At 38.8% G+C, this 8,076-nt stretch overlaps 2 non-coding genes across 2 annotated transcripts; one reads left to right on the forward strand and one right to left on the reverse strand.

Annotated features, from left to right (window-relative positions):
- Positions 1–1,481: 1,481 nt before the first annotated feature.
- LOC121988180 lies at positions 1,482–1,587 on the forward strand. The gene has a single exon (XR_006113920.1). It is a non-coding gene; the product is annotated as a small nucleolar RNA R71 (small nucleolar RNA).
- Positions 1,588–5,143: 3,556 nt separating this feature from the next.
- Positions 5,144–5,250, reverse strand: LOC121988112. Its single transcript, XR_006113872.1, has one exon. It is a non-coding gene; the product is annotated as a small nucleolar RNA R71 (small nucleolar RNA).
- Positions 5,251–8,076: the final 2,826 nt, after the last annotated feature.

Below are 8,076 nucleotides of genomic sequence, written 5' to 3' on the forward strand. Positions count from 1 at the left end.
AGGAATCCTAGGGTCCTCTTCCATGTCCAACACGACAAAGTCTGTGGGAATAACATTCCCATCCACCTCTACTGGCACATCTTCTATAATACCCAAAGGGTACCTGCAGGAATGATCGGCAAGTTGAAGTGCCATAGTAGTAAGTTTAATGTTTTTGAGACCTAATTTATTACAAATTGAATAGGGAATGAGGCTAACACTCGCCCCAAATCACAAAAAGCTTTTTTAAAAAATTCTTTTCCTATGTTGCAAGGAATATAAAAGCTCCCTGGGTCCTTCAGTTTTGGAGAAGTGTTCTTCTCAAAAATAGCACTACATTCCTCACTAAGCGCAATGGTCTCGACCTCTCCTCTTCTTCTCTTATTTGACATGAGATCCTTCAGGAATTTGGCAAATCTAGGCATTTGTAGAATAGCATCAATAAGAGGTACCTCTACACAAATTTCCTTAACCTTTTCTAGAAACTTGCCAAATTCTTCATCCTTCTTGAGCATTGTAAGTCTCTGAGGAAAAGGGACAGCTTTGCTCTGATGGTTCAGTGGAAGAGTCTCTTCAACCTCAATGGTACTCTCCTCATTAGCTTGAATCTGATTTGGTATAGGAGGAGAGAGCTCTTCTTCTTTTTGTATCCCTTTTGAAGCAGTCACTTGAGAGTCTCCCAAGGTCCGTCCGCTCCTAAGCTCAATCCTATTGCAATGCTTCATAGGATTCACATAAGGTTTTCCTAGAAGCTGTCCTGGTGCTCTGGATGATGAGGAAGCTAGTTGGGCAATTTGACTATCCTGGATCCTTTGATGCTTATCAGAATTATCCATTCTTTGAATGAGCTTTGCTATATCTTGCTTCATTTCATTCTGACTTGAGACAATTTCTTCAAGCATCTTTTCAACATTTGACTTTGGTAAGCCTTGAGAAGATAGATGTTGAAAATTTTGTTGCCCAGCTTGAAAATTTGGTCTTGCCCCCATAGATGGTCCTTGATCTTGATTATTTCTGTAAGAAAAATTTGGATGACTCTTCCATCCAGGGTTATAAGTATTTGAGTATGGTTTGTTCTGCCTTTGATTGTAACTCATGATTGCATCACATTGTTCAAGTTGATTGATTTGTGCAGTGATAGCTCCCAATGGACATGAGTCATTTGAATGCTCTGAACTCCCACATACTTCACAAGATGTACTAATAGCATTGACCATATTAGCACTAGTCCCCATATTTTCAAATTTCTTTGTAAGAGCGTCCAATTTTGCAGACAAAAGAGTGGCTGCATCTACATCAAACTTCCCTGATGCTTTAATTGTTGGGTTTACAGAGGAATAGCCACCACTTCTTTCATTTGCCCATTGATGATGATTTTGTGCTACACTTTCAATGATTTCTTCAGCTTCATCTAAGCTTTTGTTCATAAGTGCCCCTCAAGGGACACTTTGGTATGATAATTGATACCATTGTAAAAAGTGTGCAACACTAACCATCTTTCCAACCCATGATGTGGGCATTGTCTGAGCATACTATTATATCTATCCCATGCTTCAAAAAGAGATTCTGAGTCAGTTTGCTTGAAGCTCGCAATTAAATTCCTCATATGAGCTGTTTTGCTTGGTGGATAGAACTTATCAAGAAACTGTTGCTCACACTGCTCCCAAGTGGTGATGCTATTAGGGGCTAAAGAATTCAGCCATTGCTTTGCCCTATCTCTTAGAGAAAACCCAAATAATAATAATCTAACTACATCTGAAGGAACTCCATTCATTTTCATGGTCCCACATATTTCATAAAAGACCTCTAAGTGTTGATTGGGGTCTTCATGAGGTCCTCCACCAAATTGGTTCTGCTGCACCATAGATATGATTGCGGGTTTGATCTCAAAGTTGTTAGCTTCCACTGAAGGTCTTGAAATACTAGATCGAAAACCTCTTGCATAGGGTGCTGCATAATCCTTAAGTGGTCTATTTGCCATGTTCAAATGTTCCTGTTCTTCAATTTGCCTTTGTAGAATTCTTCTTTTATGGAAGGTTTTATCAATCTCAGGGTCAAAAGGAAAGAATTCCCCTGCAAAGTTAGATCTTCGCATACACAAGAACAAGATAGAAAATGACAATTCAACAAAAAAAAGAAAAATAAAAGAATCAAAAATGCAGAATTGAATTTGTACAAAAAGAACTAACAAGAAGTGAAAGTTATACAAGAAAGTAAAAACAGAAATCTAATGATTAGTTACAACTATGCAATATGAAAGGAAAACAAATGTTATGTTTAGTCTAACTCAATTGATAATTCCTAATGTTATAGCGCAATCCCCGGCAACGGCGCCAAAAACTTGTTCGCTCTCCGCAAGTGTACGGAAATGTTGCAAGTAATATAAAAGATTATCGTATCCACAGGGACTGGAATAAGCACTAGAAATGTCTCAATGCGAATTAGCCAAACAACTATCTAATCATTTCAAAAGCAAAGTAAGGTAAACAAATCTAATCTTAAAGATCAACAAACAAGAGTTTAGTGTTTTGGGTTATGATAAAGGGAGATTCTAGGAGTTTCGGTTTCTTTGTAGGATTTCTCGAATGTAAATGGTTCACCAATTCTTATCCCTCAATTTCCAAACATGTAGAAAGTTGTCGGTTCTCTCTTGCAATAGACAACCGGCTAAGGACTGAGAAATGTATCTAAATAGGATTAATTAGACATGAACCTATGTTGTCCTTACACAGAAGTGCACCTATTACTATGCCTTCCTCGGATATCAACGTAGAAGTCCACGACTTATCAATCTATCAAGATACAAGAAACTAATCACAAAATCCATCCTACTCTCTTGAATATTCCTATTTCCTCTTCAAGATTGTCTCTCAAACGTCCTTACACGGGCTTGCACCTGTCACGTGGATCCCTCGGATGATCGAGTGAGAGTTTATCTTTACAAAGTCCATAAGAAATTCAAACAATTAATCAAGAATGAGAATTAAGCACGAATCATCTTTAATCGTTCAAGATCTAATTGATACAAGCAAGATAATGTCATTGAAACAAGAGAATGGAAAATCCATAAGAGATTACATCAATCCATCATACAAATACTCCCTTCATCCTAGAATACAAGATCTACTCCATGAATCGAGGAAGAAAACCTGAAGAAATAGAGAATACAAGCATTCCTTAAATCCCCAATCCAAGAAACCAAGAAAAGGGGAAAGAGAAAACTTATCTACGAAGAAACCTTGTCTTCGGATCCAATAATCGCCAAGAACTCCCCTTGAATCGCCTGAAATCCTCCCAAGAATGGGAGGAAACCACCAAATCTTGCCTTCTCCCAAAGGGGAGATCCCTTTCAATTCATGAAGGAGGGTTTAAATAGAGGAGGAATCTGCGCCACACGGCCCGTGACAGTGAGATTCACACCATGTCCAGTTCCTTCTCTAAACCGCACGGTAGTGTGGTTCACTGCCACACCGCTTAGTCTCTAGAAATGCTACACGGTCGTGTGCACAGCCACAGCCTGCTTAGTCTCGGAAATGCTACACGGCCGTGGGGTGCACGCAGCCTGCTTAGTCTCTGGAAACCTCACACGGCCGTGTAGATCCACACGGCCATGTAAGGCTTCTGCTCGGTTGGCTTCAAATCTTGACACTGTGTGAAGTTCACATGGCCATGTCATTCTCCATCTCTGGTGAAACTACACGGCATGTCTGCAGGGTCGTGTGAGGTACACGGCCCGGTGCTTTCTCCCTTTGTTTCCTCCAATGCTTGGCCAAGGATGTAGATTCTTCACCAAATCGACTCCTGTGTACAGAAAATGCACAAAAAACATATCTCTGAACCAAAAGAGTAAATATGCTAAAAGGAAAGCTGGAAGTATAAAAATGCAAAGATCAAGCATGCTCAAAGTATGTAAATGTGCGTAAAAACATGCATAAAAGAGTATATAATCTACGTACATCACCCCGTTAACGGACATCTTGGGGATCACCTTGAATGGTGAAGTAAGAATCTACAAAGAAGTGGGATAGATAGATGAGATGTTCCTATATCTTGATGTGAATTGATTAGTGATGTGTTTCTATGTCGTATGACCGAGGGGCATCGTGACAGGGCTGCCCCGCTAACGGACTTCATAGGGATCATGACTATTTAGTTGCTTAAGGCATAGATATAAGTCCCTTATCGGTGTTTTCTGCAGGAGATAACCAACGACTTCTTACGAATACATGACAATTGAGGATATAATTGATAAAATCATATTACATTGATAAGTATCAAAAAGAAACCAAATCTCCTAGAACTTTCATAAAACCTAGTTTCTACATTACTTTTCTATTTCCATTTTCTAGTTATTTCTTAGTACGTGTAATTCCTAGCTGATTGTTTAGCTAATTCGCTTTGAAATATCTTTAGTGGTTATAACCAGCCCCTGTGGATACGATATCTTTTATATTACTGACGACGGAACCGTGCACTTGCGGTGACGTAACAAGTTTTTGGCGCCGTTGTCGGGGACTACATCTATAACATTAGAGATTATCATTTGAGTTAGACTAAACTTTTCTTTACTTTTCTCACATCTAACTTGTAACTAGTTTTGTAATTATGTTCTTTAATTTTTCTTTGCATTCTTTTATTCTTTTTGTTTTTTAATCAAATTCTATAATCCTGTTCTTGTATGCGAAGATCTAACTTTGTAGGTGATCTACTACCTTTTGATCTCGACATTGATAGAACCTTTCATAAAAGGAGAACCTCACAAAGACATTCAGAAGAACAATTACATTCAAATATGGCAAACAAACCGTTTAAAGATTACACAACACCTTATGCCAGAGAATTTCGTTCTAGCATTACAAGACCCTCTGTTGAAGCTAATAATTTTGAGATCAAACATGTGATCATCAATATGGTCCAACAGAATCAATTTGGGAGTGGATCACATGAAGATCCTAATCAACACTTAGAAGTTTTTTATGAAATCTGTGGAACTATGAAGATGAATGGTGTTCCATCCAAAGCCGTGAGATTATTATTGTTTGGGTTTTCTTTTAGAGATAGAGCCAAGCAATGGCTAAATTCCCTACCAGCAAATGGCATTACCACTTGGGAACAATGTGAACAACAATTCCTTGATAAATTCTATCCTCCAAGCAAGATTGCTCATATGAGAAATCTTATTGCAAGTTTCAGACAATCAGACTCAGAATCTTTATGTAAAGCATGGGATAGATACAATAATATGCTCAGACAATGCCCACATCATGGATTGGAGAAATGGCTGGTGTTACATACATTTTATAACGACATCAATTATCATACTAAAGTGTCCTTACATTCTTCTGCTGGAGGGGCACTTATGAATAGAAGTTTGGATGAAGCCGAAGATATCATTGAAAGTATAGCACAAAACCATCATAAGTGGGCCACAGAAAGAAGTGGAGGCTATTCCTTTTCAAACCTAACTAAAGCATCAGGAAAATTTGATGTGGATGCAATTACTATGATGTCTGCAAAATTGGATGCTCTTACAAAGAAGTTGAAAAATATGGGAGTAAATACAAGCACAGTCAATGTCATAGTATGTTGTTGTGAAACATGTGGAAGTTCTTATCATGCTCAAGACTCATGTCCTTTAGGAGCTATTTATGCACAAATTAATCAACTTGAGTAGTGTGACACCATCGTTAGTTACAATCAGAGATAGAACAATCCATATTCAAACACATACAACCCCAGGTGGAAGAATCATCCAAATTTCTCTTATAGAAATAATCAAGAACAAGGGTCATCTATGGGGGCTAGACCAAGTTTCCATCTTGGGCAACAAAATTTTCAACAACAAACCTTCTTAGAGTAATCAAATTTCTAGATTAGAGAAAATGATTGAAGAGCTCATCTTGAGTCAAAATGAAATGAAGCAAGAATTAAATGTGCTAACTCAAAGAATTGATAATTTAGAAAAGCACCAGAAAATTCAAGATAGCCAAATTGTCCAAGTAGCTTCATCATCTTCAAGGGCACCAGGATAGTTTCCAGGAAAGCCTGATGTTAACCCCATGGAATACTGCAATAGAATAGAGTTTAGGAGCGGACGGACCTTGAGTGATCCTCAAGTGACCGCTCCAAAAGGGGTGAAAATTAAAGAAGAGCTCTCTCCTCCAAAACTTGAACCAATTCAGATTCAAGATGAAGAGGAGAGTACCAATAAGGTTGAAGAGACTCTTCCACTTAACCCACAAAGTCAAGTAGTCCCTTTTCCCCAAAGATTAGTCATGTTGAAAAAGGATGAAGAATTTAGCAGATTTCTAGATAAAGTTAAAGATATTTGTGTGGAAGTTCCTCTAATTGATGCTATTCAACAAATCCCAAAGTTTGTCAAATTCCAGAAGGGCATCATGTCCAACAAGAGGAGGAAAGGAGAAATCGAGATCATAGCACTTACCAAGGAATGTAGCACTTTATTCGAAAAGAACACTTCCCCGAAGCTCAAAGATCCAGGAAGTTTTTATATACCTTGCACTATAGGAGCTGAATTCATAGAAAAAGCTTTTTGTGATTTAGGGGCGAGTGTTAGCCTCATTCCTTATTCAATTTGTAATAAGTTATGTCTCAAAAATTTTAAACTTACTACCATGGTACTACAATTAGCTGATCATTCTTGCAGGTACCCTATGGGTATTATAGAGGATGTGCCGGTAGAAGTTGGTGGGATCATTATTCCCACAGATTTTGTGGTACTTGACATGGAAGAAGACCCAAAAATTCTGATCATATTAGGAAGATCCTTCCTTGCTACAGATGGAGCTATAATTGATGTTAAAAATCATAAACTTGCATTGGTAATTGGTAAGGAAAGCTTGGAATATGATTTATCAAATTCTTCTAACCATGTCTCTTCTCTTTTAGTGAGTGTCTGTAGTGGGGTGGATACTTACAAATTAGAGGATTAGAATTTCCATCCTCATGGGAGGCTACTGAACGAGGGACACGATCCGGCAAGCATTGGGAGAAGGCCTCCCATAAAAAATGAGAAGTATATATACCCTCCGAGGGCAAGAAAATGAGAAGAAGATTAAGAAGACTGGTCGAGCTAATGACCTTAAACAAACGCTTCTTGGGAGGCAACCCAAGGGTTCATTTAGATTAGATTCAATTTGTAATTATCTTTTTCATTAATTAGTATTTTTAAATTTGCTGTTAATTTTGTTTTCAGGTTATCCATGAGTTGGGCATGATTTCTTCATTGGCATGGAAGCATTGGAGAAGTCAGAAAGGAGGAAGATCATCAATGCTGAGATAAACAGAGCTCAGTCGTGTACCAGACATGGTCGTATTAAGTCTACAGAAGAGGAGGAGTATTTGGCCGAATGACTCACATTGGCCGTGTGAACTTACCCGAGGAGGAGATGTGCTCGGTCGTGTACCAGACACGACCGTGTGAAGATTCCAGAGAAGAAAAGTAGCTCAGCCATGTACCACACACGATCGTGTGAGTATGCCCAGAGAGGAAGAATACAAAGGCCATGTCAATTGACACGGCCGTGTAAAAATTCCTGAGAAGGAGAAGGAACCGGCCGTGTACCATACATGGCCGTGTGAATCAAGCCGAGAAGGAGGAAGCAAAGGCCGTGTCAATTGACACGGACGTGTGGACATACCCGAGAAGGAGAAACCTTGGGTCGTGTAGATCTACATGGTCATGCGGAGCAACTCGACCTTGGCCATGTCTATAAGACACGATCGTGCCTAGGCCATGTCGGCCACATCCCTAGTTGCTTTCTTCTCCCAAAACTCTTCTCATCTTCAACCCTTCTTCTCAACCTCTCATATCGGAATCTTAAACTCATTTTTCTCCATAAACTTCATCAAGATCTAGATCTTAACAATAATTCTCCTCTCCTATTTTCAAGATCTATAACTCCTTTTCCCAAACATCTTAATTTTCAAGATCTATTTTTGCAAGATCATGCTTTTCCAACAAAACAACACTTTTCCCTATTTGAACTTGACAATATGTCTAATCTTTTAAAGAAACTTCATAAGGGAAGCGGTGGATCAAGTGGAGGAAGGGAGCCAACAAAGAAAAAGGGAAAG

Source organism: Zingiber officinale, chromosome 5B, assembly GCF_018446385.1.
Source record: "Zingiber officinale cultivar Zhangliang chromosome 5B, Zo_v1.1, whole genome shotgun sequence".
Classification (NCBI taxonomy): domain Eukaryota; kingdom Viridiplantae; phylum Streptophyta; class Magnoliopsida; order Zingiberales; family Zingiberaceae; genus Zingiber; species Zingiber officinale.